At 41.7% G+C, this 12,062-nt stretch overlaps 1 long non-coding RNA gene across 1 annotated transcript in view; it reads right to left on the bottom strand.

Annotated features, from left to right (window-relative positions):
• Window positions 1–409: 409 nt before the first annotated feature.
• Window positions 410–12,062, bottom strand: part of LOC149523462 (uncharacterized) — a 38,968-nt gene continuing 27,315 nt past the window's right edge. Inside the window, exon 2 of the long non-coding RNA XR_016347032.1 lies at window positions 410–2,883. This is a non-coding gene — a long non-coding RNA (uncharacterized LOC149523462). The remainder of the gene's footprint in view (window positions 2,884–12,062) is intronic.

Below are 12,062 nucleotides of genomic sequence, written 5' to 3'. Positions count from 1 at the left end.
TTGGCCTCTCTCTGTGAAGGTGGTGCCAAGCTCAGCTTAAGGTAAAATGACTCCAGCTACATATTTTACATAGCTGGAGTTGTGTACCTTATCCCAATCTTCCAGATCTAGTGTAGACCTAGCCTTATTATTTTACTGCTTCAGTGATCATTGACTACTTATCTACTATGCTGAGTAGGGGTGATTTTAAGTACCGTGCTATATTAAGCCTAGTAACTTGACCGTGTTTTCTTAGAAAAGTAAAAATCACAAGAGATTCCAGATTTTCTAACATTAGCGTTATAACGTATGGAAGGAGTTTATGGACTCAGTCTACCCAACTGGGACTGTATGGATACACACATATGCCCTTAATGTCAGTGGAAAATACCTGTGTCTTTCAGAGTATGTCCTACAAAGGGAAGAAACAGGGGTCATTGATGCGAAAAGAGCATATGCAATTTATATTCCTAACTTCCTTAACCAAAAATGATTCTGTTTAAGCAGGGTTCACTTTTGTGGTGTTCACTCAGGCCTGGTCTACACTAAAGGGAAAGGTCAAAGGAAGATACATAACTGTAAATTATGCAGCTGGAATTGATGTATCTTAAATTCCTGTCCACACAGTGGGAAGTTGCGAGGAGCAGGAGTACTGGAACTCATGGGGTTTGATCTAGTGGGTCTATATTACACCAGCTAAATCAAACCTTTTGAGTTTGATCTAGCGGGTCTATACTTCATCAGCTAAATTGAACCCTGGAAGATTGACTGCAGCAGCATCAATCTTCCATGTAGTGCAGACATGCCCCCAGTACCTAAGATTCTAGCAAGAGATCTGCCTTATTGGGTATTGGGTTCCAACTAGCTGTGCATAACACAATAATATTCCCAGTGCCCTGCCCACTCCGTCAGTTTCGAAAGCTCAGACTTTAAAGGTGTGGTCCTCAATACCAGAGCTTCCACTTTGAGGCACAAGTACAAATGAAACTATTATTTGATGGTATTTTAAATAATAAATATTGTTACTGTTATGACTCCTCAGCTGGATGAAGAGAAAGAAAAAGAAGGAAGAGAAAACAAAGTGGTAGAAGCAACAGCATATTGGGGATAAATCCTTTCCTCCCTCCTCTGATAACATATATTAGCAGCCTAATCTCAGTATGGCAACTCTTTCCCCAGAACCCAATACAACTGACAAGAAACATTGTAATCACAGGGTCTGGAGGAGTATGTAGCCCCAGAAATATTGAGGTATTTTGTCATACTGCCACACCAGAACTAGCTGAAGAGGTGGGCATGTGGGGACATTGTATAGCATTATTCAGAGACTAACCAAGAGCTCAAGTGGAACAGGCCACTTTGGGCTATTAGGCAATCTGAATCTCTTCTTTACTCACTGATTGCCAGTGAGACAACAGCCCAGTCTAGACTTACATGCTACTTTCACCACTGATGCAGTGCAAAACCAAACTAAATGGAACAGAATATGTATGTCTGGAAGCAGTCCCAGTATTTTGCAAAAGATACTAATTCTGTCTAACTTTGTGCCTGTGCAGAGGAAATTCACTCTAAATCATCTGGAATAAGAACACTGTCTAATGGAGTGTTGGAATCACTCTCCTTTGATGTGGTTTCTAGCCAGCCTTCCAATAATTAGACAGGCTGGCTCTGTATGGGACCTATCCATCTCAAGACATTTTTGTTAATAGAAAATGGCTTCATACATTTACAAAGCGGTGTTAGCATGATGTCTGAGAAGAAGGGCGTCATGCTCATATGCTACAGTACATGGTCTCAGAGTCAGTGACATCCATCAGCACCTTGGGCCTCGTTCTCTACCTGCCTACCCCAAGTTGGTTGAGTTACAATGGTATACACAAGAGGAAGATGAGGAGAGGAGGCACAATCTGTCTAAACACTGGGTTTGGCCCTGATTCCAAAACGGGTGTTGTTGAGATAATTCTTGACGTAACCCCTTGTTGTTATCAATCTAATAGGATTTGTAACGTGCTTTGAGATTCTTCTGAGATGAAAGGTGCTATAGAAGTATAGGACATTATTACTATAATAGGACAAGCTCCCCATTTCCATAGCAATAATGCATCTCATTGGCATTGGTAGGGATAAACTATAGAGCCAAAGCAAACCAGATTATTGCCTCATAAAATGGGACACCCGCTCTATTATCCCTTAAATAATAAGTACATAAAACAAATTTGACGGTAATAAAAATACAATGGTGAAATATTTATGGGTAATTTTTCAGTGTAGCAAGGATGAAGCCACTTACAGGAGTCACACAGTCCACTGAAAACTGATCTGTAGTGTATGTATATATTGGTGTGTGTGTAAGATTATGCTAAACAGTATATTGGTATTTTAGAATATGACTAGCAACCACAGAATCCTTCTCTCATATCGTGACACAGAGAACCAAAGTAGAGAGGAACACCTTTCAAATAATCCAGAGAGAAGAGTGAGTGATATTAAATCAAAGAAAATGCTTTAGTTAGGCCCACATAGTCAAAATTGCACAGGCAATTATTGCAATTGTGTACACAAAGCATCCAATGGCATGTGTAAATGGTTAATTAGGCAAAGACTTGTGGGTCCTTTTGCTTTGACTGCACTCAATCACGGCAATAATTGCATAGGCATAAATTAGATGTGCAACTGCCGTTCTTGAAATTTAGGTTCACAAGGACCCAGTACTAGATCTGACAAACAGAACTTTGAGTAAAGCCAATGAGAATGCTGTCTGTATAAGGAGAACTGAAACAAATTCATAGTGTAACATAAGGAATTATTAAAGGAACACCTTCAACTCAAAAATTTATAGTTATGCTTCAAAATTTCTCACCTACTATTTTTTCCAAGTACATCTGACTTCTATTACTGGAGGAACTGAAAGAGAGAGAAAAATTCAGTGTTTTAAGTTTGTTCACTAGGCAACATATTATGTACAGTTTCATTGCTTTCTTTATATACTTCTTTTCCCACTCTTCTTTGTGTGTGGGTATTTCACACAGCAACAGTGATTTAAAAAACTTTAAAAACAATATAAAGATGTATACTAAAACAACAAATAGTCAAGGTGATTTTGAGTCAGAGTAGGATTTGAAATTACTTTTTAACTCAATGTTTGAAAATGTCTAGATTTTAAGTTTATAGTGCCCCTTTAATCTTTGAAAGATTGAGTTCCTGAGCCGGTGCTTAATTTACCCTTTTTAGGGGATATATTTCAACACTTACTGCTCTAATAACTAATAATGCTATTAATTCAGTTTAATTTTAGGGCAAGAGCCAATTGACTAAATCTACAGTCTAATAATATAAAATAGTATGCATTAGAATTAACGTAAAATAGTAGATGGCAGTAAAATACAATCTACATCTTTAAATGATCTGAACTATATTTTTGTTTAATGTTATCTTCCAGATCATTGTTTTTAAAAGTACTGTGAGGCTGCCATATCCAGCAAGATCATTTGCTTATCTCCATATCACTAGTATCTTCTCCAGTCAGTAGCACAAACCTAATTGAACGGCTTGTTTTTTCTGCGTGTTTGTGCATATTTGTGAAGTTGAAAGAGGAGTGAAGATAAAGGCACGGCTCTAAAAATTACTGTGTTTGAGACGTGAACAAATATGAAACCTCAGACAATGACCCTGAAATCTGAAACTGTGTGCCATAATTTGTATGCATATACTACTGCATGATTACCATGAATGGGCACGCTCTAGCAGTATTTGCATACCCAGATTATGCAGGATTATTTTGCATATGAATTTCCAAGTTTGCAATTCTAAAAAGTTGCCTATTACTTACATCCTCCTCTGTGTAGATACAGACATGCACACATAGTTTGTGTGTGTGTGATCCCAGTAAACCATTTCCCTCTTAGTTTGTGCTACCTTCCTGCTTGAAGAGTTCCTATGTTTCTCTTTGTATCATTTTGGCTTCTAGTACTAAAAGCCACATCCTGTAATGTTTGGTTGCTAGGTGGAGAAATGTTATCATGGGCTTCAGCAATAATTTATCCATAGAGCTAGAGGAGCTGTCATGTACTTCTGACAGTGAGCTGCAGCACTTTATCAGCTTGCCTGTAAATCAACCGTGTGTGGGTGAAGATGCCAACAATGTTTGATCTCTCTCAGACACTCTAATAATCTGCTTTTGTCTGATTGATTCCTTCACATCACCAAGCACATTGCAACCGAGAGTGGAGTGCCCTCGGTTTATCTCCATTGGTCATCTGCTTGAGGGCAACAGGGCAGAAAATGCTGTTCTCACCAAGATGTAAGAGGTTTTTTGGAATTAGGGGCTTTACATCATATCCTGGAGCAGGTTTAGTCCAGTAAATCAATGATAGCAGAATTGAATGCACCATAAATACCTCAAACCATATCTCTTACAAGAATGTAAGAGTAATTCATAGAAACAGGAAAGGTAACTTTGCTGGAAAGAATTACGACTCTTACAAGCTCAAGACATGCAGGTCTTTTATGGCCTGTGTTTGCATCTACCCTCTTGAACTTTGGGAAGACATGCGCTGCTCACTGGCATTTGGTTCTAGGCAGTTCAGAAATAATATCGAGCTGAGCAAGATGCTGTCAGAATTGATCACGGCCTCTCAATCTAAAACCAACTTTTTCTAAATTTCTGTCAACTTCCATTACACACGATGGAAGCCTATGCACCATGCCATGCCCAACGTTAAAACGAGGGGCAATGCATTGTGTTGTTCAGTGCACTGCTTTCAAAGGTAAATATCAAAGGGTGCAGCCTAATTAATAGTCTACATTTCCCCAGAGCAGGCATGTGTCTCTCCCTTGCACTAGATTCCAAACCGATCTTGGTTGTTTTGGGCATTTGTTTTCCATCACTCTATCCCCCAGCTGAAAAATCAAGAGCTTATTATCGCCCAGAGCATGGCAGCAACTTATTGTGCAGTGACCTGGGATCAAAAGCAGACTTGGGTTCTTGACCTCTATGAAAGCTGAGGTCAGGAGATATTGTAGATGTGATTGACTAAATCCCATCAGGGGATGCATTTGGCTGTTGCATTTCCTTTCTGGCTCACAGGAGGATGGTACTGGCTGCAGCTTCTTTGGTAAAAGCAGCCATTTCTGCTCAGCGCTTGGCAGAAGTACTGTACGGAAGAGCACTGCTAATAAAGAGTGAAATTCACATCACCTGTATAAGGCATTTGCATTTCTACTCAATGTGACTGGAACATGGGGAAGAAAATTAACTGCACTGACCCATGGTAAGGATGCAGGACTTTCTCTGTGCCAGAACAATGGCTGCAGTCAGCAGAGCTGACAGCCTCCCCTGGGCAAGGTGGATGGGGCCAGCCCCATGCTCCTGTAAGGCAGAAAGGGCAGGGCCGAGGGCAGCTGGCCTTCAGCTCTGCCCATAGTACAGCTTGCCCTGCCCCCAGCCTTCGGCACTACCTGGAGTGTGGTGTGCTCCTCCAGCTCTTAGTGCTGCTTGGAGCATGCTGCATGGTGCTCTGGCAGTGATTTAAAGGGCTGGAGCTCAGGCCACCGCTGCTGCTAATGCAGCAGAAATTGTGTCCACATCCCCAGGACCCTTTGTATCACCAGGCCCCAGAACAATTGGCTCGCTTTGTCCCCCCATTGGTGGGACTGGCTGCAGCCCTTCCAGATTTGTTGCATGAAATACACTATACTGCATCCGTGGATCCATAGCCCCACTTGATCCTTCCCAGTGTTGCCCCCAAATTATTACAGAGACTATATATGGAGACTAGTCCCACAGTACAAAGAGGTGGGGGGAGGAGGGGAAAGGAAAAAGACACTCTCCACAGCCTTATAGCTTGCTGAGCTCATACAGGTTATGTCTACACTACCACCCTAGTTCGAACTAGGGTGGTTAATGTAGGCAACCAGAGTTGCAAATGAAGCCCGGGATTTGAATTTCCCGGGCTTCATTTGCATATTGCCGGGTGCCGCCATTTTTAAATGTCCGCTAGTCCGGACTCCATGCCCGCGGCTACACGCGGCACAAACTAGGTAGTTCAGATAAGGCTTCCTATTCCGAACTACCGGTACATCTCGTTCCATGAGGAGTAACGGTAGTTCGGAATAGGAAGCCTAATCCGAACTACCTAATTCGTGCTGCGTGTAGCCGCGGGCACGGAGTCCGAACTAGCGGACATTTAAAAATGGCGGCGCCTGGCAATATGCAAATGAAGCCCGGGAAATTCAAATCCCGGGCTTCATTTGCAACTCCGGTTGCCTACATTAACCACTCTAGTTCGAACTAGGGTGGTAGTGTAGACATACCCACATAGACCCATAGGGAGCTTAATTGGTAAGAGGGACTTGTACAGGCCTTGTACACTGAATTTCCATCAGAGTGAAATCTGGGGTTCCTTGGCTGGGCATTAAACATGATAATGTTGCTGCACGCCACATGTAGCATTTTTGACTCAATACGAAGGAAATGTACAGCTAAGCCACCTAATAGCCTACTCTCCACTCCTCCATCCACAGGCACACACTTTACCACGTCTACACCAACACACCCAAAATACACCCCAGTCTCATTTCTATGCCCTATGTGGGTGCTAGCTTTTCAGTACCCAGCTTACTGATCTACCTCCTCCAAGACTCTTAATAGCTTCTCATGAGATGTGTGGTGTAGCAGATTTAAAATACGATCTGTTTGCCATTTACTAAGCCATCTCTCCGTCTGTCTAGTGCAACAGGGAAAGATTAGGATGCAATCTAGGAAGATTTTATACACAGGACCATAGATAAATATGGCCACAAAGTCCAGCAAGAGAAATGGACTGATCCTCAGCTGGTGTAAAGCAGTTCTCTGGAAGGGTAACCTCACTGTTCACTATTCCTATGGCTTGATTCTGGTCTCATGTATATTGTGTGACAGTGGTGAGTCTATTGACTTTTATGGAAGCAGTCAAGATTTACTCTGGTGTAAATAAGATCCAAAGCTTAGATCTTCCATGGAGTTAACATATACTCAGCCTACACCATTACCATTACCCATTATTATGTTGTGCAATCATTATTTAAGGCCATTCTGATGTTCTGTAGTGGCTACTCATCTCTGCTTCCAGGGACCACTGTAGCTCCAGGCAAATGAGGCGGCTGCCTAGGTTGGCCTATTCTGCCTAAGATGACAGAGCCAAACTTTAGTGGTGCTGCAAGCCCTTTGTGCCAGGTAGAAACACCACTCACTCAGATTTGGCCCAGCTACTCCACGGCTGCTATGTCAAGGTGGTGGAGCCAAAACAAAGTGGTGCCATGACTCTACACCTGGTCACAGAGCCACTCAAATTTGGCCTGGCCACCCCTACGTCTGGCTGGGTCAAACTGGAGTGAGCAATATTGCAAGCTGGCCTCCCCACACTTACCAAAAGCACTGACCCATCAGAAGGCTCAATATCATTACCTCTCCCTCCTTCTCCCAAAGTCCAACACACATCCTTGGACGAGAACCTCTATTTAGGGAGTTAAAAGTGAGTGGCACACTGAAGTTTTGCCTAAGGTAGCAGATTGTCTTGGGCTGCCTCTGTCTGCTTCCCCAGTACCACACTTTGCTGGACTGGCACTTCCTAAAGAAATATGAAGAAGGGACAAGAAGAAGAGAGAGAGTGACAAGCAGGAGCAAGAGAGTTTGAAAGAAGAAAAAGGGTTTGGATAACATAAAAGCACTTTAGATAACATAAGAGCTTTACTACATAAGGCTATCCCTGGGGAAGCTGTATAAGCAGAGGATATTACATGGTTGAATAATAAATATCAAATTTATTTTTACAAGTACATTCTGACTGGAGAGCTGTATGTTTTTAAATTATCCTGTTTAAGAAAGGACTGTGCAAAAACTTATGAGCCAAATTGTCTGCTTGTCTAAATACATATAGTTCTATGTCTTCAATGGAGTATTACCCATTCACACCAGTAGAGAATTTTTCTCTTCAGCAGTAGTGAGAACCTTAATATGCCACTATCGGTAAGTAAAGGGACACACACAAACTTAGGTGATGACTTTTTCTTTGGTGATAGTATAAAATTCCACTGTGAAAGAACTGACCCTTTGTGCTTGATGGTCTGTGGTATCTTGTTCTTCCACAATGAGACAGGGAATAGTAAAAAAAACTATTTTTCTAGATTTCCAGATGATTTAGCCTGACAATTCATGCATAATTGTGTACTTAAATTTGTAGGTGCAGTAATCATCCCTGCAACTTTGTTCCACGCTAGATAAAATATAAGTTGTATAGTAGGCAATTTACACTCATGCATGCATGAGTATTATAGGAAGGAAATTAATAAGGGCTTGTCTACACTTTGGAATTTACCAAAAAAGCTAATCTGGAATATTACAGTTATTTTGGAATAGTTATTTCAGTATAGAACCCTGTGTCGGGATTCTTATTCTGGTGTTTATCCCTAAACCTGCTTTAAGCCAATCTCTTACTCCACGATCCTAGGGAGGACAGAAAGGTGACTTAAAGCCATCTTTGCCTTCCCCACTTCAGCTACATCAAACCTGATCTTGACACAAGTGAGGATTCAGTCTGCTGTGTACAAATCATTATTTTGTTTGCTTTACCATGCTGTGCCGTGGTCTCTACTGAGTACCACATAATATCATAGCGGTAAACCTGTCTCATGCTTTCTCTGCCTCCTCTGTCCTTCCTGGTTCGTAATCCTATTCACGGTCTTCGTATTACTACTCTGAGCTGTCTAGCACACTTTATATAACGTTCTGATACATAACAGGTGGTCACCAGAATATTATATGCATAAAATTACCTACATTCTGGAAATGACCCCCTCAAGCTGTCCTATATTGGCTTGAGAGTATAGCAAGCTAAGAGAAGATTATTAGGAAAGAGAGCACCAGCTCCAAATTGGTTGTCAGTTAAATCATTGTGTCACCAAGCAGTTATCAAGTGTGAACTCCTCAGCCACAGTAACAACCTTAACAAAGAGTCACAGGCAGTTCTTTTGGGTACTCCGATATATCTTGCCACATAGCTAACCTTATCTTTGTTACACACAGTCCCTTATTGCAAAAATCACAGCAATATTCAGGTTACTCTCAGTTCCAAAGTACTGGTCTCTTTCCCCAGCTCAATTTCCCCAGCTGAAACGAGGTTTACAGGAGCGGTCGACAAAGGCTTCCCTTGTCAAGCGATCCGCGTCTAGACTGCTGCGCTGTGCCAGATCAGCTGATCATCGGCACAGTGAGGTGGCCATTTTTATTTTAATGAAGCAGGGATTATTTACATCCCCACTTCATTGACTATGTCGGGTAAACTATTTACATGGCTCCATCGATGGAGCCATGTAGTCCAGACACACCCTTTATGTTTAAAGGGCTATTTTAGGCTCAGCACTGGAGATCTTTTGCTTGTGCTTAGTAATCCTTGCTCCTGTATGTCTAGGCAGCTCCTCCTTGTTAGGATTTTTTACTCCTTCCCCCATTTAGATTTGAGTTGCAGATTCAGCTGATGGGAGAAATTCACTTGCATATCTCCCCTTCATAGGGAATCAATAAAGTCTTTTGTCCTCAGATATTGCACAATAGCTCATGTGGGTGTCAGTGGGCCTTCTTTGTCAGGCAGGGCACAGCACTTATTGGAGATTTTGGCTATGGCTACAGTAGAAAGCTTAATGGGGTGCAGATACATCTCTCTGTAGCTGCTCTAAGCCAACAAAAGAGAGCTCTCCCATCATAACCCATCCCAATGAGCAAAGATAACTATGTCTGCATGAGCTCTCCTGCTGACATAGTGCTGTCCATATTGTTGCTGAGAAAAGTGTGATTTACGTTACTCACGTGGTGGCTTATTCACACCCTTGAAGATATTGACATAAGTGAGTGTGTACAAAGAGCTTAATATTCCCCACTAGTTAATGCTTCTTCCTGTCTGATGAATAGCATAGTTTCTGCAACTTATAAAGCAAATGTTCAAATATAGCCTTACTTTATGGGATATGGATATTATAAAGGACTTCAATACAGGTAGCAATTTCCAAACATTCAATAAAGCCTAAACACTAAGCATGTTTTTGTAACTCTACAACTGGGTGGGGAGCCTCAGGCCAGGGGTATGGATGCGGCCCCTTTGGCTTGCCTAGATCTGGCCCCCAAAGCTCATGGTCCCCCCAGCATTGAGGAGCCTGCACTGGCTCTCCTGCCCCCTGCTGCCTTACCATGAGGCTAGAGCACAAGGAATCTACTAGGGTTGCCCCTCTCAGGCTCTGGTATATGAGGGGAATGTAGGGAGTGTCTTTCTCCTCAGTCAGGAGAGCTTCATTTGCATACTCATGTTTGGGTGCTGTGCCAATCAGGCTCAGTGTTGAAAGAGAAAGTAAAGTGTAGCTATGGCTCTGCTGACAGCGGGGAGCTTTTTCGGCAGATGCTGTACTCCTCAAAAAATGTGAGTATGCAAAGCGTCGCAACAGCGTCGGAACGTGAGTATGCAAATGAAGCCCAGGATAATTAAATCCTGGGCTCATTTGCACTTCCGAAGTGCTTGATTTGCATCTCTCTGTCGGCAGAGGGATGCAGTCTAGACACAGCCTGTGTGTATAACTAGACGTAGCCACAGAAGATACAGAAAAATGCTATTTAGCTAAGTCTAGGAAAAGGGTTTCTGTGTACGACCTTTCTATAAAATCTTTGGCTTCTACTGTCACCTTGAAATATGTTACTTTTGGAAGTATAATCGGAATAAGAGGAATTTCTGGATAGGCTACCACATTTTTACTCAATGCTGATTGATTGATGGATTGAGGTTATGACATGTCATTTAGTGATAGCACTTCTAGGAGTATTTAAAAACATGGCCCTTTCCTTAGATTTTGTAGTAAGGCAAATGTCTAAGGGTAGAAAGTCGGTGAAATCTCAAGCAGCTGACTGGGTCAGGTAAGTCAACATCAGATCCTCTGTATGCAGAAAATCAGACTTGGTTCACCAAACAGGATTATAATGAATGCCATCCTATGTATTTGTAAGAGAACCTTCCTGATTCATTTGTATTTTAATCTGACTGCTGCATTTGGAACACTGCACTTTGTCCTGGCTATACAGAAGCATCCTTCCACTTAGCATATTAACTTTAGTGCATATAACCTACAAGCTAATGTGACATAGCTGAAAGCTGATCACCTTTACTAGGCTTGTCTAGCAAGAAATGTCTAAACAGGATCTTCCCTGGCACCACATTTTAAAAGTCCATTTCAAGACTGTTTATGATCAGAAAAGTAATTAACCCCACTCCCCATAAACCCATCAAGAGGAGGGAGAATGAAATTTGGAAATATCTCAGAAACCTGTTTGAAATGGACTAAGCACTCATTCTCAAACCTTCCAGGAGAAGTTAAACCTTTCTTCCAGGTAAGTGACAAGCTGCAATTATGCAGTGAGAGGGTCAGTAGCCTTCAGTCATGTGTAACTAAGTTTAATACCTTACCTCACAGACTGTATTTGTAAGGAGAAGTCTTCATTTTAAAGACTCAAGGCATGGTTCATCCATTCAAGGAACAGAATCAATACTGTGTGACTTATCTGACTAAGCACAACTAACCAACATCGCTCAAATATCCAATACTTGCAGAGAACAGTTTGTCATCAATCCACAGAGCAAAAATATTTTGGAAAAAAAAACCCCAAACAATTAAAATAACTAATTTGAGGAAACTGAGCTCTGCTGGTGGATATTCTACAAGTTGAAAAACTGGCTAAATGAATCAGATGCTGTACATCACTCACTGAGTGTTATTTGTTTAGCCCTTCCACATACTCAGCTACTAATCAGGAGATCCTAAGGTTCATAATGGGATTCAGACGTTCACATCTGTAATTTAAAGAGCAATGGCAGCAGCTTCTAATTACTCTTGAAATCTAAGTGTGCAAAAGGTATCAGAGAGACAGGATATCAAGGAATGAGAGAAAAAAAGAATTTGATTTCAGCAGGAGTCATCCTCAGTGAAAATGAAAGTTGTTCTTCTGGATGTGCTAGTAGAGATACAGAGAAACTGCAAATTGAGTATTTCAATCCCCTCCCCCGCAATGT

The sequence above is a fragment of the Pelodiscus sinensis genome, chromosome 17, assembly GCF_052426305.1.
Source record: "Pelodiscus sinensis isolate ZL-2025 chromosome 17, ASM5242630v1, whole genome shotgun sequence".
In the NCBI taxonomy this organism is placed as follows: Eukaryota; Metazoa; Chordata; order Testudines; family Trionychidae; genus Pelodiscus; species Pelodiscus sinensis.
Note: the sequence above shows the minus strand (reverse complement) of the source record. Positions and strands in the feature narration are given on the sequence as shown.